This window comes from Pan troglodytes, chromosome 17 (assembly GCF_028858775.2).
Source record: "Pan troglodytes isolate AG18354 chromosome 17, NHGRI_mPanTro3-v2.0_pri, whole genome shotgun sequence".
Classification (NCBI taxonomy): Eukaryota; Metazoa; Chordata; class Mammalia; order Primates; family Hominidae; genus Pan; species Pan troglodytes.
The window spans coordinates 36,442,936-36,468,325 of NC_072415.2; the positions used below are offsets into that span (position 1 = coordinate 36,442,936).

Genomic DNA, 25,390 nt, shown 5'->3' on the forward strand with positions numbered 1-25,390 from the left:
ATGTTACTACTCTCTATAATGTTTGTCTTAGACATTCTTCTCTCTTCAAGCCTTGAGTTCCATTTCCGTTAATCTAAGAGATGTTAGTTGGAATTGCTGATGAAAGAGTTCTTAAAATCACATATGGCTCTTTGATTTCCTCTTTCCCATCCACTTTCCTTCTTGAAAAATTTGGTTGTAACACCACTAGAGCAGAGCCAAGTGGTCATACGGGCCTGCTCTGGGGAAGCTGCAGTGACCCAGAGAAGGCACTGGAGTCTCGGTGGGTAAAGAGAATATATGTGTAGGAGGGCTGCTTGCTGTAGGAATAGGAGTCCCATGGGGTGAGGAGGACCTCCATGTGGGAGGGGAAACTGGCTCAGGTCACTGGAGCCCAGGCAAGTTGAGGAGGGTACCCCCAGAGAGGGAACACCGAGATGAAAGTTAGAGCCTGAGGTGAAAGCACAAGGTCACCCCATAAAGGAGTGGCCTAGTGTGGGCTGCTGGGGCCTGAGCAAGGTGATGATGATGTGCACATGGGAGGAAGGAACAAACTTGAGGTGTGGAGACTGAGAGGAGGGCATTGTGCAGGGAGGGGCAGCAGTGGTAATATTGATTACATACAGGGGCCTGATCAGATAATATCCTGTATCATATAGGATGGAAGATAACTACCCTGTGATTAGGGACTGGAATTGGAGGTATTGGTATGAGCTGAAGTTTTGCAAGATAAGCAGATATAAAAACAAATGGGTATTTTTTGTAAACAAAAGGTGTTAATAACTAACTATGTGTATGTACATACATGCTTCCAAACTCTTTCCACTGAGAGAGTCTGGGAGCAAACACAGCAGTAGCAATGAACACACCTAGTACTGGGGTCTTGGTGGTTTTTTTTTTTTGGAGTCTTGCTCTGTCACCCAGGCTGGAGTGCAATGGCACACTCTCAGCTCACTGCAACCTCCACCTCCCCGGTTCAAGCAATTCTCCTGCCTCAGCCTCCCAAGTAGCTGGGATTACAGGGGTCCACTGCCACATCCAACTAATTTTTGTATTTTTAGTAGAGACAGGGTATCATTGTGTTAGCCACACTGGTTTTGAACTCCTGACCTCAAGAGATCTGCCTACCTCGGCCTCCCAAAGTGCTGGGATTACAGGCGTGAGCCACCGCACCTGGCCCTTGGCTTCTAGATACTATTGCTCAGTGCAAGAAACCAGAACTTCTTGGAGAAATGATGGGTTCCAAGGCTGATTCTAAGACACTGTACTCATTGACAATCACTTCCCATTCTGACTTCCCCTCAACTCCTAGCAACCACTAATCAATCAGCTTGACTTCCCCTCAACTCCTAGCAACCACTAATCAATCAGCTTGCTGTCTCTATGAATCCTGTACCTATTCTGGACATTTCATGTAGATGGAATCATAGAATATATGACCTTTGTGTTTGGCTTCTTGAAGTTAGCTTGTTTACAAGGTTCATCCATATTGTTCCATGTATCAGAACTTCATTTGTTTTCATGGCTGAATAATATTCCATGTAGGGATGTACTCCCTTCTGTTATCCAGTCATTAGCTGATGGACACTGAGATTGTTTTCAGATTGTTTTCACGGTTAGACTATTATAAATGATGCTGGAATGAACATTCATGTATAAGCTTTTGTATGGATATATGTTTTCAATTCTCTCTTTTTTTTTACACACACACACACGCACACACACGCACACACACACACACGTTTTTGATTTTCTAGGAGTACAAATGTGGGGCCATATGGTAGTACTATCTTTAACTTTTTTGAGGGACTTCAAAATTGTTTCCAAAGCAGCTTCACAAGTTTACATTCCCATCAGCTGTGTTTGAGAATTCCTATTTCTCCACATCCTAACCAACACTTGTTATTGTCTGTGTTTTAAATTATATAGCTATCCTAAGTGGGTGTGAGTATCTCATTGTAGTTTTGATTTGCATTTCCCTAATGACTAATAAGATTGAGCATCTTTTTATGCGCTTATTGGCCATTCGTATATATTCTTTGGAGAAATCTCTCTTTAAATTCTTTGCCTATTTTAAATAGGTTTATTTGTTTTTTATTGTTGAGTTGTGAGGGTTCTTTATGTATTCGCAATGCAAATCTTTTATCAGATTATGATTTATAAACATTTTTTCCTATTCTGTGGGTTGTCTTTTGGACTTTCTTCCTGATGTCTTTTGTAGCAAGAATGGTTTTAATTTTGATAAAGTCCAAATTGTCTATTTTTTCTTTTGTTACTTGTGTTTTTGGTATCACCTCTAAGATACTATTGACAAATCCAAGATCACAAAGATTTATTTCAATGTTTTCTTCTAAGAGTTTTACTATCTTAGCTCTTAGAATTAGTTATGATCTTTTTTTGTATGTGATAATTTTATAAATGGTATAATGTATGATGACTTTTATTTCATTTTTGTCACATTCTTTTGCATGTAGATATCCAGTTGTTCCAGCAAAAGTTGTTGAAAAGACTATTCCTTCTCCATTGAATTGTTTGGTGCTCTTTTAGAAATTCAATTGACCGGGGGAGAAGCCGGGAGCGAGCCCAGGTGGCAGTCTTGATTCTCTTTTGGCTAGCAGTTTTTAGGTCCGTCAGTACTGCACTGCAAGAATGGCAGATTTTGGGATCTCTGCTGGCCAGTTTGTGGCAGTGGTCTGGGATAAGTCATCCCCAGTGGAGGCTCTGAAAGGTCTGGTGGATGAGCTTCAAGGTTAACTGGCAATGAGGGCCATGGGTCTGTGGAAAACATGAACCAGCTGTTGCAGTCTGCCCACAAAGAATCCAGCTTTGACATTATTTTGTCGGGTTTAGTCCCGGGAAGCACCACTCTGCACAGTGCTGAGATTTTGGCTGAAATCACCCAGATCCTTCAGCCTGGTGGATGTCTTTTTCTGAAAGAGCCAGTAGAGACAGCTGTAGATAACAATAGCAAAGTGAAGACAGCATCTAAGCTGTGTTCAGCCCTGACTCTTTCTGGTCTTGTGGAAGTGAAAGAGCTGCAACGGGAGCCCCTAACCCCTGAGGAAATACAGTCTGTTCGAGAACACCTTGGTCATGAAAGTGACAGCCTGCTGTTTGTTCAGATCACAGGCAAAAAACAAAACTTTGAAGTGGATTCTTCTAGTCAGCTTAAGTTTTCCATCACCAAGAAGTCTTCTCCTTCAGTGAAGCCTGCTGTGGACCCTGCTGCTGCCAAGCTGTGGACCCTCTCAGCCAACGATATGGAGGACGACAGCATGGATCTCATTGACTCAGATGAGCTGCTGGATCCAGAAGATTTGAAGAAGCCAGATCCGGCTTCCCTGCAGGCTGCTTCTTGTGGGGAAGGGAAAAAGAGGAAGGCCTGTAAGAACTGCACCTGTGGCCTTGCCACAGAACTGGAAAAAGAGAAGTCAAGGGAACAGATGAGCTCCCAGCCCAAGTCGGCTTGTGGAAACTGCTACCTGGGTGATGCCTTCCGCTGTGCCAGCTGCCCCTACCTTGGGATGCCAGCCTTCAAACCTGGGGAAAAGGCACTTCTGAGCAATAGCAATCTTCACGATGCCTAGGAAGGGCCTGACATGGGACCCATCTGCTCCTCCAGCCAACTCCTGTCCCTCAAATCCCACCACGGTGTCTCCTCCCACCTCCTCTGGATTTGTTCACTCTGAGATCTATTTGCAGAGTGGGTGCTTAGCAGACAGAGTGAAGCTGGCTGGGGGGGCGCAGTGGTGTGTAGTGCTGCTGTGTATCAAAAGACCAAGGTATTATGGGGCCCGGTTACTCAGCATGGGATGGGTTTCTTCACCTCATGTTAAGAGAAGGGAGTGTGTCCTGAAGAAGCCCTTCTTCTGATGTTAAAATGCTGACCAGAACACTCTTGAGCCCAGGCATCCTTGAGCATTAACACTCTAACAGAGCTGCAGACCCCTGCCCTGAGTCTCATCTCAGCAATGCTGCCACCTGCTTGTCTTTCAGAGTTGATAGTTTACTCCATTCTTTGTGACACGAGTCAAGTGTCTCGCAACCTCCTCAGGGCACCAGAGGACTCACTCACTGGTTGCTGTGATGATACCCAGTGTCCCTCTGCCCCCTTCCATCCCCAACCACATTTTACTGTAGCATTGCATCTGTGTCCTGTTGTCATTTATGTTAACCTTCAGGTATTAAACTTGCTGCATATCTTGAGATATCTTGAGATTCTGCATGTCTTATAAAGAGAGGGGATGTGCATTTGTGTGTGATGTTGGATAGTCATCCATGCTCAGTTTGGACCATTGGAGGAACTTAGTGTCACACACAAATGGGGCTAGTCCTACACTTAGAATAGGGCCTGTCTGCCCACTTTAGAAGAGCCCAGGTTGATGAGCATTTAGAGGGAAGCAGGGCAGAACTCTGAACAACAATAAGTCTCTCTGAGCAGAGACCCCTTTGTTCTTGTTACCCACCCGTACGGACTTGGGATCTATCTTGCCAAATATTTGGAGAGATTGTGTGGATTTAAGAGACCTGGATTTTTATATTTTTCCAGTAAATAAAAGTGTTCATTGGTAAAAAAAAAAAAAAAAAAAAAGAAAGAAATTCAATTGACCATAAATGTAAAGGCATACTTCTGGACTCTCAGTTCTATTCCATTAATCTATATGACTATCCTTATGTCAGCATCATATCTATATATCTATCCTTATGATTACTGGAGCATTTATTAAGTTCTGAAATTGAGGAAAGTGTGAGTATTCCAACTTGTTCTTCCTTTTCAAGATGTGATGCAACAAACACAGCCGTGATTTTGATGGAGACTGCATTGAATCTGCAGATCAATTTGGGGAGCACTGCCATCTTAACAATACTATGTCTTCCAATCCATGAACATAGTATGCCTTTCCAATTCTTTAGGTCTTTAATTTTCTTCAACATAATTTGTAGTTTTCAGTTTACAAATCTTGCATTTCCTTTGTTAACTTTATTCCTAGATTTTTTGCTGCAATTATAAATGGAAATGTTTACTTAATTTTATTATTGTATTGTTCATTATTAGTGTATACAATTGATTTTTAGTATTGATCTTGTATCATGTAACCTTGCAGAACTTGTTTGTTTTTATCATTTTTGGTGGATTTCTTAGTATTTTATATATTAAAAATTTATGTCACCTGAGGATAGTTTTACTTCTTCCTTTCTCATATTTATGCCTTTATTTCAATTTCTTGCCTAATTGCCCTTACCAGAACCTCCAGGTACACTTCCATGATGAATGGAAGTGATGAGAACAGACATTCTTCTTGTGTTACTGACTTTAGGGGAAATGTCTAGTCTTTCACAATGAAGTATGATGTTAGTTGTGGGGTTTTCATAAATGTCTTTATTGGGTTGAGGAAGTTATTTAGTGTTTTTATCATGAAAGGGTGTTGAATTTTGCCAACTGATTTTTCTGTGTCAATTGAGATTTTTGTCCTTTATTCTATTACTATGGTATAAGACATGATTGATTTTCATGTTAAACCAACCGTGCCTTCTTGGGACAAATCTCATTTGATCATGGTTTCATATGTTGCTGGATTCCATTTGTATTCTGTTGAAAATTTTTACATCTATATTTATAAGAAATGTGGGTATAGTTTTCCTGTCTTGTGATGGCTTTATCTGATTTTGTTATCAGGGTAAGGCTGACTTCATAGAATAAGTTGGGAATTGTTCTCTCCTCTTTCATTTTTTGAAAGTATTTAATTATTTATGCTTAGGCATAACAAGCAAATGGTATAAAATATCAAAGATTCAAAAGTGTTTTTAGTATCAGATTAAGTCATCCAGGTCCCTCTTCCAGAGTCTCATCACACAATTCCTCTCTCCAGAGGTAAAGATCTTTATCTGTTTCTTCCACAGGCATCAGGAACTTATCAGCTACATGATAGATCTCATAAATTCCCCTTAGAGTTCTGTTCTTCCTCCTGGGTTAATAACATCATGATCCACATAAACTTAAGTTCTCCTTCCACAGTTGTATCAGTTCAGCATATGCTCACCTGCGAATAACAAATATCCTAAAGAACAAAGGGCCTAAATATGAGAATAGTAGTTTATTTCTCTTTCATTTGATACTACAAAGCAACAGTAACCAAAACAGCATAGTCGTGGTACAAAAACAGGCACATAGACCAATGGAACAGAAGGGAGAGCCCAGAAATAAGGCCACACATCTACAACCATCTGATCTTTGACAAGGCTGACAAAAACATGCAATGGGGAAGAGATGCCTATTCAATAAATGGTGTGGGATAACTGGCTAGCCATATGCAGAAGATTGAAGCTGACCCCCTTCCGTATAGCATATACAAAAATCAACTCAAGATAGATTAAAGACTTAAATGTAGGCCAGGCCCGGTGGCTCACACCTGTAATCCCAGCATTTTGGGAGGCTGAGGCAGGTGGATTGCTTGAGTCCAGGAGTTTGAGATCAGCCTGGGCAACATGGTGAAACCTTGTCTGTACTAGAAATACAAAAAAACTAGCCAGTCGTGGTGGTGCACGCCTCTAGTCCCACGTACTTGGGAGGCTGAGGTGGGAGAATCACCTCAGCCTAAGAGGTCGAGGCTGCAGTGAACCAAGATTGCCCCACTGCACTCCAGCCTGGGCAACTGGAGTGAGACCCTGTTAAAAAAAAAAAAAAAAAGACTTAAATGTAAGCCAGGTACTATGGCTCATGCCTGTAATTCCAGCACTTTGGGAGGCCGAGGTGGGTGGATCACCTGAGGCCAGGAGTTCAAGACCAGCCTGGCCAATATATGATGAAACCCCGCCTCAACTAAAAATACAAAAATTAGCCAGGTGTGGTGGCATGCTCCTGTTATCCCAGCTATTTGACAGGCTGAGGCAGGAGGATCACTTGAACCTGGGAGGCAGAGGGTGCAGTGGGCCGAGATTGTGCCACTGCACTCCAGGCTGAATGACAGAGTGAGACTGTGTCTCAAAAAAAGAAAATAAATAAATAAATAAATAAATAGAACCCCACACTATAAAAACCCTAGGAGAAAACCTGGGCAATACCAGCCCATACATTGGAAAAGGCATTTGAAAAAGACGTCAAAAGTAATCACAACAAAAGCAAAAATTGACAAATGGGATCTAATTAAACTTAAGAGCTTCTGCACACAGAAAAAAAAAAAGCTATCAGCAGAGTAAGCAGACAACCTACAGAATGGGAGAAAATATTTGCAAACTATGCATCTGACAAAGGTCTAATATCTAGCATCTATAAGGAACTTAAACAAATTTACAGGAAACAAACAAACAACCCCATTAAAAAGTGGGCAAAGGACATGAACAGACACTTTCCAAAAGAAGACATACATGTGGCCAACAAGTATATGAAAAGAAGCTCCATACCACTGATCATTAGAGAAATGCAAATCAAAACCACAATGAAATACCATCTCACACAGTCAGAATGGCTATTATTAAAAAATCAAAAAAATAACAGATTCTGGCAAGGTTGTGGAGAAAAGGAAACACTTACATACTGGTGAGAGTTTAAATTAGTTCAACCATTGTGGAAAGCAGTATGGCAACTTCTCAAAGAGCTAAAAGCAGAACTACCATTTGACCCAGCAATCCCATTACTGGGTATATACCCAGAGGAATATAAATCATTTTACCATAAAGACACATGCACACAAATGTTTACTGCAGGACTATTCACAATAGCAGGATATGGAATCAACCTAAATGTCTATAAAGAAAATGTGGTACATATACACCATGGAATACTATGCAGCCATAAAAAATGAGATCATGTCTTGCAGGAACATAAATGGAGCTGGAGGCTATTATCCTTAGCAAACTAACACAGGAACAGAAAACCAAATACTGCATGTTCTCACTTACAAGTGGGAGCTAAATGATGAGAACTCATGAACACAAAGAAAGGAACAACAGACACAGGGGTCTACTTGAGGGTGAAGGGTGGGAGGAGGGAGAGGAGCAGAAAAGATAACTCTTGGATACTGGGTTTAATACCTGGGTGATGAAATAATCTGTACAATTAATCCCTGTGAAACGAGTTTATCTATGTAACAAACCTTCACATGTATCCCTGAACCTAAAATAAAAGTTAAAAAAAAAATAAAGAAACTCAGGAAGTAGGCCTGCAGTCCAGGGCTGACTTGGTGACTTTATTACCTCTTTAGGAACCCAGGTTCCTTCTAGCTCACTACCCTGCCATCCTCAGAGTATAGCCTTTATCCTCCTGTCCCAAAAATGGATTACTGTGTTCCAGGCAATAGGGTAGAGAAGGAAAAAGAAACAGACAAAGGGCATGCCTCAGCCGTCTTTTAGTAAAGGTTCAGGAAATCACCACATGACACATCTGTTCCGTTTCATTGATCAGGATGTACTCATATGGTCTCACTTAGCTGCAAGGGAAGCTGGGAGATGTGGTCTTTATTTTGAGTCAACATGGGCTGTCTACAATCGAGGGTCTTATTATGAAAAAAGAAGAGAGACAACAAATTAGTTACAACCACACATTCGACCTGGCAATTTTGCCCCAATTTTTCCCCAAATGTATCACCCTTTTTCCTTTGCCATTCCTCCCTTACACAAGTCCTTATAGCTTCTCACCTGAATTACTATGGTACTGTAGCTTCTTAACTGTGTGTTTTTTTAGAATTCCAATCTCTTCCCTTCAGAAAATTTTTCATTATATCTTTTCTGAAATAAATATGTAATCCCATCAAACCTTCAATGGTTTTCCAATTACCTCCAGAAAAAATTTCCAACTCCTACATGTGGCTTCCAAGTTTCATTCACGACCTGGCCCTAGACCACTGTTATAGCTGTAGCTTCTGTCTGTCTCTCTTTCTCTACTTGAACTTTTTGCTCAAGCCATACCTATATCCTGTCCCCCCTCCAACCCCCCTAAATACACCATATATCTATATCTATATCTATCTATCTATCTATCTATATATATAACATCTTAGTAACTGAGGTAGGTCGATTACAAAAATTGTTTACCCTTCTCTTTGCAATGTGACTTTTGTGAACCCAAAAGTATCTGAGACAGGTCTCAATCAATTTAGAAAGCTTATTTTGCTGAGGTTAAGGACATGCCTGTGGCACAACCTCAAGAAGTCCTGACAACATGTGCCCAAGGTGGTTGGGGCATGGCTTGCTTTTTACATTTTAGGGAGACATCAGTCAATACATGTAAGACTTACATTGGTTCAATCTGGAAGGGTGGGACAGCTCAAAGCAGGAGATTTCAGGTCATAGGTAGATTTAAAAATGTTCTGATTGGCAATTGGTTGAAATAGTTATTATCAATAGAAAGAAATGTCTGGGTTAAGATAAGGGGTTGTGGAGACCAAGGTTTTATCATGTAGATTAAGTCTTCAGGTAGCAGGCTTCAGAGAGATTAGTTTGTAAATGTTTCTTAAGGCCTGTGTTGATGTTAATGCCAGTTGGCTTTTCCTGAATTTCAAAAGGGAGGCGGGTATGATGAGGCATGTCTGACTGCCCCTTCCCATCATGGCTGAACCAGTTTTTTAGGTTAACTTTGGAATGCCCTTGGCCAAGAGGAGAGGTTCATTCAGACAGTTGGGGGGCCTTAGAATTTTAGTTTTGGTTTACACTTTGTAGCTCCTTCCATCAAGAGATGGGTCCACTACCCCACTCTTTGAATCTGGCTGGCTTCACGACTTGCTGGGGCAATGGAATGTGTGTGAAATAACTACATGCTAGTTCTGAGTGAGAGCCTAAAGAGGCCGTGTGTGCTTCAGCGATCTCTTGAACCTGTCTCTGTCATTAGAATAAGCCTGGCCTAGCCTGCTAGATGATGAGAGGCCAAGTGCAGTGCTGCACATCATCCCAGTCAAGGCCAGTTCTGACCATCCAGCCCTTGGCTGACCTGCTGGCCGACCTCAGCTCTGTAAGCCAGACCATTCAAGATCAGCCAAGTCAGACTCAGGTCAGCATAATGGCTTAGGTGACACATAGACTCACGTAACATAAGGACTGGTTGCTGCTTTAAGCCACTAAGCTGTGGGAGACAGCATTCACTATGGAATTAGATCAAGGACACAGTGCTTTTGCATGTGCTATTCCTTCACCTTAAAATGCCTATTTTTTTTTTCAGCTTAGTAAACTCCTAAACTCATCTTTCTATCAAGACCCAGATCAAATATAATCTTAACTGGAAATTTTCTTGTCCCTACCTGGGCAGATCTAGCTGCTTTCTTTCTTTTTTATTTTTTTATGAGATAGGGTCTTGCTCTGTTGCCCAGGCTAGAGTGCAGTGGCACAATCATAGCTCACTGTCACCTCTGACTCCTGGGCTCAAGCAATCCTCTGACTTCAGCCTCCTCAGTAGCTGAGACGATAGGTGCAAGCCACCAAGCCAGGCTAATTTAAAATAATTTTTTTAGAGATGGGATCTTGCTGTGTTGCCAAGGCTGGTAACTTTGGCCTCAAGTGATACTCCTGCCTCAGCCTCCTGAGTAATTGGGATTACAGGCATGAGCTACGTGCCTGGCTAGACACTTTTTTGACAAACCTCACACCTCTATTATAGCATGTAACATATAGATACTTGTTCACACAGCCATTTCTCCTTTTGGCTGAGCTAGCTGAGGGCAAGGACAACCTATCCTATGATGTGCACCAAAAATATCTTTTGCACGAATGAAAAAATAAATTCTAGGATGTTAAGCATATGTAATTCTTTCTCTTTTATTCTCTTTCTTCCAAACAATAAATATAGTTTCTTATAATGCCTAGGTCTTTCCTTCCATAATATTTCCCCACTCACCCAAATTTCAGTCACTGATCACATATTGGAGGATGTGTTTATACCTCTTTTTCCTTCTCATGTGTGGCTTTTAAGCCCATGCAGTGTCATATTTTCATTGATTGGTAATTTCCCGTATTGAACAGTCATGTTACTCCTTGAAGTTTTTGAATTCTTTTATTTTTTAAATTCATTTACTTTTTGAGACAGGGTCTTACTCTGTCATCCAGGCTGGAGTGCAGTGGTGTGATCTTGGTTCACTGCAGCCTCGAACTCCCAGACTCAAGTGATCCTCCTGCCTTAGCCTCCCAAGTAGCTGGGACTACAGGTGTGCACCACCATACCTGGCTAATTTTTAAAAATTTGTTTGTAGAGTTGGGGTCTCACTATGTTGCCCAGACTGGTTTCAAACTCCTGACCTCAAGCAATCTTCCCACCTCAGCCTCCCAAAGTGCTGGGATTACAGGTGTGAGCCACTGCACCTGGTCTCAAATTCTTAAAGTTTCTCAATTGTTTGATTTAGTTTTCAACTACATTCACCACTACTCTTTTAAATAAATTTTAAAAGTTTACCTGTTAGCTTTTTAAATTTTAAATTTTTAATGTTTAAAATAATCCTTTGAATGCATTGCTTACTTTTAATGTTACTATTGTCAGCTTCCTTAAAAGTGATTAAAAGACACTGTTTGATCTCTTGTCTTACCTGCTTCACTAATTTTCTATTTCCAAGTGAGAGTGGAGATGGCTGAGAAAATTGTTCTAACCACAGGCTAATTGGCAACTAGGTAGGATCTTGTGACCTGTGGTTTTTCAGTTCTTTAGTTCAACCGATTCACCTAGAGCTTCATTTGTTATGTGCCAGTTGGACATGGCTCAAGCGTCAGTTCTTAGTGCAAAATGATGTTTGTGACAGAAAGAACCTGAAGAAAGGCACGAAAGCCATCCTTCTGCTCACTGTAGCATTCCCAGAAGGAGCCTGGGGGAGCACAGCAGTCCATATGGGGCAGGGTCGGTGGGCTGCTCCCACCCTCTGCACTGTCACCCCCGAGCCCGCTGCCCCCTCATTATTCTTTGTTGTATTTTATGTGTCAGTCCCCAAATTTCTGAATGTATAATTAATCACCTCCTAAGTCTTATTGTGCACAGTGATGCTTTACCCACTTTATATTGAACACAGTATATTTGATTATTTTGAAGAAGGAAATCCATCGGCAAGAAGTGAGCTGCGTCTTTTCTGCAAGTTCTGATTTCATCAGAAAGCTCTTCTGGAACAAGCCAATTGCTTCTGATGTCAAACTTAGCAATCATTTATGAAATAATACAACAACAATAACATTTAATGCCTTTCATCAGATCAGACTGTAAATACTAATTAGTTATAGTTCATCGCATTCTGGTGGGGCTCAGTAAATTATGATGCTTGTTTTATAGATATTGAAACAAAGACAAGAGATTAGAGGCACTTGCCCAAGGCTGCAGAGGACGATGTCAAAATTGGGGTTGTAACTCTTGTGTCCTGGATTTATAGGATAAATCTCTGGATTTATAGGATAAAACTCTCTGGATTTATAGGATAAAATGTTAAGGTAGTACCAACATCTAATATAATGCAATAAACAAGTCCTGCCATGTCAGCCACTGCACTTTATATGATACATTTATATGAAAATCCCTTAGCATTAAATATTTAAGAAGAAAACATTTTAATGAAAATAGTAAACATCTCAAGTGCCTAGCATAAATGCATCATGGCCTAATTCTCCCTAATGGGCTGTGATATTAAAATGAATTCGGCTCCGGCCTCACTGTCCACTGCCACGCTGGGAATGAAGCAAAAGATTTCTTGCTTAAGCACCAAGTTCAGCCCTGGGAGGTTAATGGGACCATATTACCGGGTGATGGACCACCATGTCTAAAAGTGGTGTCTCAATAACAGCTCAAAGGACGGAGATGACTTGCTGTAAAGTTCTTTGCTCTTTAAAATCCTGGATACAATTTACTTTTTAAATAACTGATTTCCCCCTCATGAAGACTGTTTCTCAGAATGTGGAAACCCTGCCTTTGAGCTCTAAAAGCGGGTAGTTCAGATTGACTCCAATGCTAAGACTGTTAACATGTCTGCCCATCTAACCACCAGTAGGATTTTCTGTTTTCTAGGTGACTGAAACTACAGCCTTCAAATTCCAGAAAGAGCCTAGAACATAACTTTTACAACGATAAAGTCAATTGTATTTCATTTGGGATAGTTCATTTAAATTCCACCGGCTCCAGTGACAAACTTCGAAAATGCTTTTGCCAAAAGTGATCTAAATTTCTGCCATAAAACACATGAAGTGTGTCAACTTACTGATTTTGGTTTGTGATCTGCAAAATGGGGATATTTGCACTATACATACCCATTTCATGAATATCTTAACTGAAATACTGAACATTTAACAAGTCATTAAAAAATGCTTCATTCAAAAATTTATTTAGAGAAGCCAAGAGAATAAGGCATTATCTCATGATGTTATGAGAATAAATCTAAGATGTGGGTACATCTATGGTGTCTGTCCCTATCTATCTTGTAAGTCCACTTTGAGTTACTTTTTTTTTCTTTTTTCCTTGTCAGCAGATTCCAGTTGAGTTACTTTCTGTATATAGTGTGAGGTATAGCTCAAAGTTTAAATTTTTCCTTATGAATAAACAATTTTAAGTCCCATTTGTTGAAAAGACTATCTTTGGCCAGGCATGGTGGCTCATGCCTGTAATCCCAACACTTTGGGAGGCCAAGGCAGGTAGATTGCTTGAGCCCAGGAGTTCAAGACCAGCCTGGGTAACCGTGTGAGACCCCATCTCTACAAAAATAAAAATAAAAAAATTAGCTGGGTGTGATGGCCCATGCCTGTAGTCCTAGCTACTTGGGAGGGTGATGCAGGAGGATTGCTTGAGCCCATAAATTTAAGGTTACAGTGAGCTATGACAGCGCCAATGCACTCTAGCCTGGGAAACAGAGTGAGGCTCTAAGAAAGAGAGAGAGAGAGAAAGAAAGGAAGAAAGGAAGGAAGGAAGGAATGAAGGAAGGAAGGAAGGAAGGAGGGAGGGAGGGAGGGAAGGGAGGGAGGGAGAAAGAAAGAGAGAGAAAGAGAGAAAGAAAGAGAGAAAGAAAGAAAGAGAAAGAAAGAAAGAAAGGAAGAAAGGAGTCTATCTCTTTACTACTCGATGGCCTTTGTCAACAACCAGCTGCATGCACCTGTGGGTCTGCTTCTGGACTCTGACAAGATATCACTGTTACCCTTATTTTTATTCTTCTGTACTTAATATGTCTTTTTTCTGTGGCTCTTTTAAGATTTTCCTTGTATAACTGAGTATGAGCAATTTGACTAGGACATGTCTTGGTGTTCATTGTTCATGCTTCTTGTCTTTGGGGTTTGTTAATCTTGGATCTGTGGGTTTATGGTTTTTGTCAAGTTTGGAAAGTTTTTGGTCATTATTTCTTCAAATATTATTTTTCTATCTGGCTCTCTCTCTCTCCTTTGGAAACTCTAATTACAGGTATATTCAGCTGCTTGAGGTTGTCCCACATCTCACTGGTGCTTTTCTCATTTTTAAAAAATTAATTTTTCTCTTTCATTTTGGATGGTGTCTGTTGCTATGTCTTCAACATCATTAATCTTTTCACCTGCAATGTCTAATCTTTATCTATTTTTTTTCACTTCAAACATTGAATTTTCATCTCTAGAAACTTGATTTGCCTCACTTAACTTTTTGGACATATGGAATACAGTTATAGTAACTGGGTTTTGTTTGTTTGTTTGTTTGTTTGTTTTGAGATGGAGTCTCTCTCTGTCTCCCAGGCTGGAGTGCACTGGAATGATCTTGGCTCACTGCAACCTCCACCTCCCGGGTTCAAGTGATTCTCCTGTCTCAACCTCCTGAGTAGCTGGAATTACAGGTGTGCACCACCACACTCAGCTAATTTTTATATTTTTAGTAGAGGCGGGGTTTCACCATGTTGGCCAGGCTGGTCTCAAACTGCTGACCTAAGGTGATCTGCCTGCCTTGGCCTCCCAAAATGTTGAGATTACAAGGGTGAGCCACCATGCCCGGCCATAATAACTGTTTTAGTGCCCTATCTGCTAATTTAACATCTGTGTTAGTTCTGGATTGGTTTTCATTGATTGACTATTCTCATAAGTCATATTTTTCTGCTCTTTTGCATGCCTGGTAATCTATAATTGGATGCCAGACATTGTGAATTTTACTTTTTTGGGTGATGAAGACTTACATGTTGCTAAAAATATTTTTGAGCTTTGTTCTGGGATGAGTTAAGTTACTTGGAAACAGTTTGATCTTTTGGGGTTTTGCTTTTAAGATTTGTTAGGTGGCTCTGGAGTAGTGCTTAGCTAATTACCCACCATTACTGAAGCAAGACTTTCCTTAGTCATCTACCCAATGCCCTGTTAATTATGAGTTTTTCCAATCTGGCTGGTAGGAACAGGCACTATCCTTGCCCTGTGTGAGTACTGGGCACGGTTTCCTCTAATTCTGTTGAATAATCTTTCCCCTGACTTGGATAGTTTCCTCACATGCATGTGCTGATCAAATTCTGTTAAATAATGCAGGGGATCCAATGCAGACCCCAGGGCTTCTCTCTGTGCAGCTGTTTCCTCTCTGATACTCTGACTTGCAAACTCTGGCAGCCTTGGTGTCCCTGGAATCTTGCTTTATCTCTTCAACTCAGGGAGTCCACCAGGTTCTCTCTGGGGTCCCTATCTATTTTGGGTTGAATTGATCCCCTTCCCAAAAACATGTTGAAATCCTAACCCCCAGTACCTCAGAATGTAACTGATTTGGAAACAGGGTCTTTATTGAGATAATCAAGCCAAAATTAGCTTATTAGAATGGGTCCTAATCCGATAGGACCGGTGTCTTTGTAAGAAGAGGAAACTTGGACAGAGACTTGTACAGATGGGAGACCACGTGAGGACACAGGGAGAAGATGGTCATCTACAAGCCAAGGAATGCCGAGGCACCCAGAAGCTAGGAAAGAGGCATGGAACAGACTCTCCCTCACAGACTTTGGAAGGAACCAATGCTGCTGATATTTTGATTTCAGACTTCTGGCCTGCAGAACTGTGGTCAATAAATTTCTGACATTTAAGCCATTCAGTGTGTGGTACTTTCTTACAGCAGCTCTGGCAAACTTAACACATCTTCCTTGCACTGTATCCTGGAAACTCTTCGGGCAGTGAGCAGGAGCAAGCATAGGGCTCAGCACATGTGTTTTCCACCTCTCATTTTTTCGTTGCTTGACATCCATTGTCTTAAAAACCAGTGTTGGTTTGGTTTCTGTTGTTTTAGGTGGAAGGGTAAATGTGGTCCTTGTTATTATTGCTTGTTGGCTGGAAGCAGAAGTCCTCACTCATTTGATTTTTAATTGTACAGTGTCCAGTGTCACTGTTTCATATTCTGGGGACTATGTTTCAGTTTGCCAATGGGATTATAAACTTTGAGACCAGAGACCTTTGTGCCAACCACAACGCCTGAACTAGTCCCCTGTGCATGACAGGAGTGCAATACGTATCTGAGCTGAACAGTGTATTTTTGGTTTTTCGGACTCAGCACACTGAGGATTGACTTGTGATGAAAAATCAATGGATGTGAAATTTCTTATTCCACTTGATATTTTTAGTGTGTGAAAAATAGCCTGAAACTAAAATATTTTAGTTCCTATCTTGTTTTCAAAGAAGTGACACTCTGACGATTTCCTTTTTTTTTTTTTTTTTTTTTTTGAGACAGAGTCTCGCTCTGTCGCCCAGGCTGGAGTGCAGTGGCGCGATCTCGGCTCACTGCAAGCTCCGCCTCCCGGGTTCATGCCATTCTCCTGCCTCAGCCTCCCGAGTAGCTGGGACTACAGGCGCCCGCTACCACGCCCGGCTAATTTTTTGTATTTTTAGTAGAGACGGGGTTTCACCGTGTTAGCCAGGATGGTCTCGATCTCCTGACCTCGTGATCCGCCCGCCTCGGCCTCCCAAAGTGCTGGGATTACAGGCGTGAGCCACCGCGCCCGGCCCGATTTCCTTTTTAAATTAACAGTCATGTACCTGGTAGCACAGAGCTGTGGCAGAAATTCTTGGGCCCAAACCACCCAGCCTGTGAAGTAAAATGAACAGCCTGTCACGGCTCATCTGGATTTTCTATCTGTCATTTTTGTCTGTCTCTCAGTTCTTTTCAAGGAAGGAGGTAACATGATTTGGTACCCAGGCTTTCCTTGACATGGGTGTGAAAGCAAAAGGAGAGAATCACATTTTTTGGTTTCATTCTGGAGATTCAAATTAACTCCATTTTTTATTGTACTGCTAAAGTGTCCATAGAAAGCTAAAACATACACAAGAAACTCTGGTCCAAAATTTCCCAAGTATAAGCTTTATAAATTGTAAAGCTGTAGACTAATGGCTTTAGTATATCATTTACAAAGCAAGCATTTTTGTCCTACTTTGAACAGAGAGAAGAGGCTCTTTCATTTGACCAAACTGCTGACAGAATGTGCTGAAAACATAATTTCATACATTCATTCATCAATCATCAAGCATGTCCCTATATCGGGGCCTTTGCATATATTGTTCCCTCTGCCTGGATTGCTCTTCTCCCAGATATTTACATGGTTCACCCCCTCATCTCATTCAGGACTACACTCAATGGTCATTTTCTGAGCAAGGCCTTCCCTGCCCATCCTACTTAACAGAGCGTTGCTGCCCCACCACCCCTTCCTCATGTGACATTCTTTTCACTTGCCCTCTTTTATTTTCTTCATATCACTTATCACTTACCACCTGACAGTCAGTCAGAAAAATATCTACACATATACGTTGATCTAACACACATGTGTTTATTTATTTATCGTCTATCCTCTTCTCCTAGTCTAGTGTCTACTCCATGGGAACAGAAACTGTTCCTGCTATATTCTCGCACCTAGATCAGTGCCCAGCACACAGTATGCCTTCAGTTAATATTTGTTGAATAAATGAACACATGTTTGCTGATTTCCTCTCTGTGCAAAGGCACTGGAGGGAGGAGCTATGATGTGAATCACCCCAGCCCCGAAATTCCAAGAAGCTCACCTTCTAATAGAAAGACAAATAGAAAAAATCCATGACTATGCTCCAAAGCAAAAGAATGGGTTGAATAATGTAGTTTGAAAGCACAATGGAAAAAGGGGTGGGGAGAGGCAGGGGAGTTTTTGAGATGAGCCTGGCGCAGATGTGGGATGGGCAGAGAGGAGAGGGATGAATCGCTCAGCCTCACAACACAGAGTGAGCAGATACTTGGAACCCTAGGAGTTGACAGAATGCTTTGGACCCAGCTGGAAATCTGTGTGGGTTTGTGAAGATGTAGCAGGCAAGAAAGGAGACTTGGGGCCTGATCTTGGAAGGCTTTGGAATGTTTGGAATTTGGAATCTATCTTAAAGGAGTTAAGTGGGTAGTATTTTTAAACCACCTCTAGCGAATCAATCTCCTATCCAGGAAACTTAGTTGTTTATCAGCATCTCATTGAATGTGAACTCGTTAACGTGGTGACCTACACTCATCTTGTTCCCTTAAACATATATACAGAGATACCTTTTCTCTTACCAGTTATGTACCGTGAAAGTGTGGCAGAAGTGTAAGAATACTTAGTAGCTTTCACTAACAATTTGCTCATTGATTGATTTGCTTTTTAAAATTTTCAAATAACAGCTTGCCTTCATTTATGTTCCTGTATATAAATGAACCCAGCACTTTCTTAGGAAGGCTCTTGATCTGGTTACATGGACCAAATGAATTCCATGCAATCAGTAGAAGGACAGAATGTGAAGTGAAACAAATCATAACATCCTCCACACCTGGGCAGGGAAACGTTATGGGCTTATGGAAACCTGATAGACTACAAAGCTTTGTAAATAACTGCCCCCCATCCCTTCTCACCCCATCCAACTCAGCCCAGTCCTGAGGCTCAGCAGACTGAATGACTGGTTCTGTGGCTCCCAGCTGCTCAGTGGCTGAACCAAACCTGTGAGTCAGGTGAGAACTTTTTCTACTCCTCTCATTTATGGAGCAAGGGTGGGTTATGTCAAGGCTACTGGAGAAAAACAGCATCAGTGAGGATATTTTGCTAGTCTGTCAGATTTACTCAGGGTTTTAGGGGAGGAGTCCGTGGATAGAGAAGGGGATGGGAGACTTAAATAATATAAGAAACAAGTAGTACTGAGCATTTTGATGTGCAAATGAAGATCTCTTATGAGAAGAGTGCAAAATCAACTTGAGTCTTAAAGCTGGAACAGGAAACATCAAAGAAATATCTGTTTTGGGTGGACCCCTCCAGCCTCAGTATCCTGTCCCCTTACAGTACTGGTCCCCTGAGAAATTTGAGATACAGCATTCTACCCCGTTCTGATTAGAATGTGATCACTTATCTACCTAGTTTCAAATGGGCATGTTTTTCTTGGTTGGAGACAAAAGGCATTTCCAAGGAAAGGACGTGGACTATAAAGAAACATCTCAGCACTAGCTATAAGAATTGGGATCACTAGTGCTTTTTTTTTTTTTTTTTTTTGAGACAGAGTTTTGCTCTTGTTGCCCAGGCTGGAGTTCAATGGCACTGTCTCAGCTCACTGCAACCTCTGCCTCCTAGGTTCAAGTGATTCTCCTGCCTCAGCCTCCCAAGTAGCTGGGATTACAGGTGTCCACCACCATGCCCTGCTAATTTTTGTATTTTTAGTAGAGATGGGGTTTCACCATGTTGGCCAGGCTGGTCTTGAACTCTTGATCTCAGGTGATCCACCTGCCTCACCCTCCCAAAGTGCTGGGATTACAGGCGTGAGCCACTGCACCTGGCCCACTAGTGCTTTTAATTGTCATGGGAGACAATAATTTTTTTTAAGTGTTTCTTTTTTTTTTCTTCTCTTTTTATTGTTGGACCTCAGGTGCTGAGTTGGAATTAACCATACTCTATAGTACATGGCTCATCATCATGGGTCTGTGATTGATTGATTGATAGATTGATCAAGTGCTTTAATCCCCATCCTCTCCCCTAAATTTACCAACCACAGGTGGCCTTCCTCATGGTTTTTAAGGTTTATTCCCTTGTTTTATATGTTCTTACCAGATGTGGATTGTTGTTTTATATGCCTATTTCTTTTTTACTCTGTACAACTCCCTCGAGGCCCATCTATGACACATGTTTACAGCTAATCCCTTACATACATATATATATATATATACACACACACACACACATATATGTATACATACATACATACACACACACACTCATATATACATAAAGAGACAGAGTCTCACTCTGTCACCCAGGCTGGAGTGCAATGGCACAATAATAGGTCACTGTAACCTCCAACTCCTGGGCTCAAGTGATCCTTGGGCTTCAGCCTCTTGAGTGGCTGGGACTACAGACATGTGCCACTATGCCTGGCTAATTAAAAAAAAAAAAACACTTGTAGAGACCAGGTCTGGTTACTCAGGCTGGTCTCAAACTCCGGGGCTCAAGTGATCCTCCTGCCTTTGCCTCCAGAGTGCTGGGATTACAAGCATGAGCCATGGCATCCAGCCTAATCCATTACTTGTAATGCAATCTAGACTTATTTTGCTAATCCACTCTCCTGGTGATGGACAGAGACCTTGCCTTTTGGGAGGCTATTTCAAAGAGAACAAGATGCTCAATCTACATCAATAGTTTTACATATAAATTCAATTATTTCGTATTTCAGTAATGTGGAAAACAAGCAAACCTTGCCATTATTATTATTGACCAAATAAACACAGAACTTTGCCCAGACTGTTAAGTGTACTCTGCCTGACCTTGATTTGGTGGAGTAAGGAAGAGAAAGGGGTGGGAATTGCTGGGTATGTCTTGCTCTGCTCACTTAACACCTATGAACCTGTGAGTAGTGGACTCATGCATTTTAAACAAATTGGCCATCCCAAGATAACCTTTCCAGGTCATTTCTCCAGGCTAAGTCCATTCAAAAACACTGCTCAAAAAACAGAGTATGTCTTGAATACTATTACATTCAGGGTCAAGGAACAGGCATTACAGTAATCCACAGAGCTAGTTATGTCAGCCAAGAGGAATGTATGCTGTCAACTGCCGTACAAAGATGTGTATCATAGCTGACGCTTCTCAACATATCTCTCTCCCATGCCGTGTTTGAGGAGCAAAGGCTCTTAATAGACAGGATGACTAACAATTTGGCTTTTGAAATATGATATGGGAAAATCAGGATAAACAAGAGTCTTTCCATCAATTGGGTACTATTATTGAGCTGAAAATATGAGAAGCTAGAGGGAATAATGTTTTATAAATGATGACATGTATTTTAAGTAGCCAACAATATTGTTTTAATGAATGTAATTTTTCAAATTATGCCACAGCCTCCTATGTGGTAGAGAATGGTTTTGGCATGTATAATGCGGTGTCCAAATCTCCCATATGTTGGTTATAATTGAACCAAAAGTTGGATAGAGAAATAAAAGAGTGTGGGTGGAAGAGATAACTTAGTTAAATGTATTTGTTTTTATCCCCAAAACCACAGCTGTGAGCTTGGCATTAAGCAATCAGAGGAAGAAGGAAGGAAGGAAGGGAGGGAGGGAGGGAGGGAAGGAGGGAGGGAGGGAGGGAAGGAGGGCAGGCAAGGTAAGGGAGGGAGAGGGAAACAAAAAGAAGGAAAAAAAAAAAAAGGAAGACAGAAAGTCCATGTGAACTTTGAAGCTATAACAGTACATCACAGCACAAATAATTAGTTCTTTGTTGACTGGTTCCGCCTATGCCCAGTTACGAAGGCAGTGTTAATGAGGAAAAAATGCTGAACTTGGGTAAATAAGAAGACCTAGGTTTAAAAAAAAAAAAAAAAAAAAAAGACTCTGGCACTCAAAGCCATGTGACCTTAAGCAAGTCTTTTTATCTTTCTAAATCTTATTTTTCTCATCTGCAAAATAGGCAAGACAATTATCTTACAAGTGGTTATGCAGACTCAGTGGGAATGCCCTTAGAAATTGTCAAGTGTTGTTCAAGTGTGAGGGTTCAAAAGAAAATTTACCTCCAAGAAGTTAATTGAATGGATTAGGAGATGAATCAGCATATTTAGTGTTGTCAGTACTCCTGTAGGATAACTTATGGTTTCAGAGAACCCTGCCAAGTGGACTAGAGCCTTTGCTTCAGGAACTAGATGCATTCCACCTACCACCTACCTACTCTGTCCTCAGAGAACCGCAAATCAAGGACTCAAGAAAACACATTCTCAGAATAAACGATGCCTCTCTAGAGCTTCATCTTTCTCAGACACCCAGATCCTGTGATAAGGATAAAGGTGAACGAGGAAGGACCTTAAGGCAAGACTGTTTCAAGATTGACTCTGTGGGCCAATTTAATTTACAGTTCTGTACACGACTCGATGTGCTGCAAATCCAATTAGTTTCGACCATTTTCCAAATCAGGGTTGTTATTATTTAGAATTAAAGTAGTTGCATTTCTACTGATACTTGAAAAATTCAACTGTTTTCCAACTATTTTCAACTATTTTCCAAATCAGGGTTGTTATTATCTAGAATTAAAGTAGCTGTGTTTCTACCGATATTTGGAAAACTATGCGTAGATGAACTGCATTTACGGTTGGATGTTTCCTTTCACAAACTGCAGAAATCATCTGTCCCAGTGTTTCTGTAAGAATAAGTAGTTGGCATTTTACAGTCCTCCAGGGAAAGCCAGTGTCCATTTCTCTTTGCCTATAGAGTGAGGCTCTGCCTTTCCTGGAGTCTTCGGCCTTCTCTGGAGTCTTGGATAATTATTGTCTATTTGGCAGAATTAGCATGATTGGTACTATCCTAAGTGTCTAATTTTGAGTACTAGAAAAAAAAGTTTAGCTTAGATATATGTTGTGTATAGATGCCTTTGTTGCTTAAAAACTTTAGTGTGTCTTGCTTAGCTAAGTAGATATCAAGTTTCTTCTATACAGGAGCTATAGTAGATGCCACTGGTATACCCACTCCATACTTCCTGCTACAGTGTGTCTTAAATGATGATCTCAAAGTATTGCTTATTTCCTTACTTGACTTTGTAAACAGATTTCACTTCTGGTTGTAAAAAGAATGTATGTTCACTTTTGGCAATAGAAAAGTAAAAAGAAGAAAAGGAAAAATTTCCATACTATTACTTCCCATTGAGACCACTAATAACATTTTGGTGTATGTAATTTGTTTGTTTGTGCAGGTGATATAGACGTATTGTAGGTGACACTGTGGGTTGTCTCAGAATAGCCATTTCTCTTTATTTTCATTGCTATCAGCATGTGGTTTTGTGTAGGCTTCCATAGCCACGTGTTTGAGGGATGCTGGCTGTCGACAGCTATTCAGGTCTCATTTTACTAGGCCAATAATTGCTTAAGGCCTGGGCACTGGAATCAAGCCTGGGCAATGGGACCTGAGGAGACATCTGCCGGCAGTGCGGGCTTGTAAAATAGAAGCACGGGAAAGATGCCTCTTCTTCACTGGACATGGCCCTGTCTGCATCCTTGGACTACAAGGGGAGCCACTGCAGAGTGGAGAGATGAAGAGCACACTTATTCTTGAGAAGCCACCAAATGCACCAGCTCCAAAGTGCCGTTCTTGGGCTTCCTATTATGTGAGATGACAAGTGGCCTTCTCATTTAAATCACTTTCAACTGTGTTTCCTGTTACTTTCAGCCAAAATCATCCTAACTTATCTTGCATTCTTTCCTCAATAGTATATTGTATGCACTTACCTAGTCATACAATATTCTTCACAAGGAAACCCTGCATAATGGTAGTTGCTATTTGCTTGTGTCTCTCCTCACAGGTCTCTGAACTCCTCGAGGGCAGAGATGAGGGGTTTTTGTTTGTTTTATGGTATTTTTTCTGTCTCATAATCAGACCTTAACACAATGTCTGGCACAATGTAGACACTAAGATTCTGTGGAATGCGGGGACTGATGACTGAATTCCTTATTGTGGCTAAAAGGCCCTGGTAGAAGGTGACAAGTATTTATTGAGCATGACAGATTGTCTTCACTGTTCTCCAGGGAGCTGTCCTTATGAAATTCAAATTCACGTGTGAGTTTGCATTTGCTGAAGGTAAATCTTAAAAAAAAAAACAAAAAACTATAACAAGTTAGTCTGACACTTTTGTGACAGCGATCAAAATTGCATTTTTTTTTTTTTTTTTTTGAGACAGGGTCTTGTTCTGTTGCCCAGGCTGGAGTGTGGTGGTGCAATCGCGGCTCACTGCATCCTCCACCTCCGGAGCTCAAGCTCTCCTCCCACGTCAGTCTCCTGAGTAGCTGGGACTAAGGCATGCAGCACCACGCCTGCCTAATTTTTGTATTTTTTGTAGAGGCAGGGTTTCGCCATGTTGCCCAGGCTGGTCTCAAACTCCTGGGCTCAAGCGATCTGCCGGCCCTGGCCTCCCAAAATGCTGGGATTACAGGTGTGAGGCACTGAGCCTGGCCTAAAATTGCGAATTTGATAGCAATTTAAAAATAAAAGGTAAGGGTGGTGGTGTAGCTTTATTCACTGCATAGCGGTCATCCTGAAACACTTGAAAAGCTTTTTTTTTTTTTTTTTTTTTTTTTTTTTTTTTTTTTTTTAGACGGAGCCTCCCTCTGTCGCCCAGGCTGGAGTGCCGTGGCGCGATCTCGGCTCACTGCAAACTCCGACTCCCGGGTTCACGCCATTCTCCTGCCTCAGCCTCCCGAGTAGCTGGGACTACAGGCGCCCGCCACCACGCCCGGCTAATTTTTTTGTATTTTTAATAGAGACGGGGTTTCACCGTGTTAGCCAGGATGGTCTTGATCTCCTGACCCCGTGATCTACCCGCCTCCGCCTCCCAAAGTGCTGGGATTACAGGCGTGAGCCACCGTGCACGGCCGAAAAGAATTCTTTACAAAGCTATGCTGAAGAATTTATTTCTTTGGGGGGATTTGGGGTATATGTTTATCTTTTTACTTTTCTTTTTAAATATAAGGGTGCTACTTACTCGTTTGGATGAATGTGGTCGGGTCCTCTGATTATTGCTCCCCTAACCTCTTGTGCTTCCCATGTCACAAAATACACACTCCAGCGTCCATAGACACTGTCCATAGACACTGTCCATAGACACCTGATGGTGCACGTTTCCTGCTATACGGGAAGCTCGGCACTTCCTAGTTGTTCCATAAATACCTGCTCAATGAATGATTAAAAATTGAGGCGGCGGAATTCGTCTTAGCCGTCCAAGAGCTGAGTCTGCAATCTGGACTATACGTGGAAAAACGAGACAAGCAGGGGCGACACTGGGGGAGAGGAGGGAGGGGAAGGCAGAGGAAAGAAGCAGCTCATCTTCGCCCCACCCCGAGCCGTCCTAAGGAAATGCACTAATAGGAAACTTGCACAAGGGGGCAGAGCAGAGCCGCGGTGAACGCCAACCTGTTGGCTCTTGGTCTTTGCTAATGGTATTCTTTAAATAGTATTGGTTAATACCGAGTTGGTTTGAAAATACAATTTCTCTTGTTAAAAGGCACTGGAAGACCCAAACCCTTCTTTCACAGTGTCATCATGCATTCCAGAAAACACATTTTTTGT

The 25,390-nt window shown here is 41.4% G+C and overlaps 1 protein-coding gene and 1 pseudogene across 1 annotated transcript in view; one reads left to right on the plus strand and one right to left on the minus strand.

Annotated features, from left to right (window-relative positions):
- Nucleotides 1-25,390, minus strand: part of KCTD1 (potassium channel tetramerization domain containing 1) — a 203,160-nt gene that overhangs the window by 142,023 nt on the left and 35,747 nt on the right. The gene's annotated exons all lie outside the window — the stretch shown is intronic.
- LOC100615285 (anamorsin-like) lies at nt 2,460-4,578 on the plus strand (annotated as a pseudogene).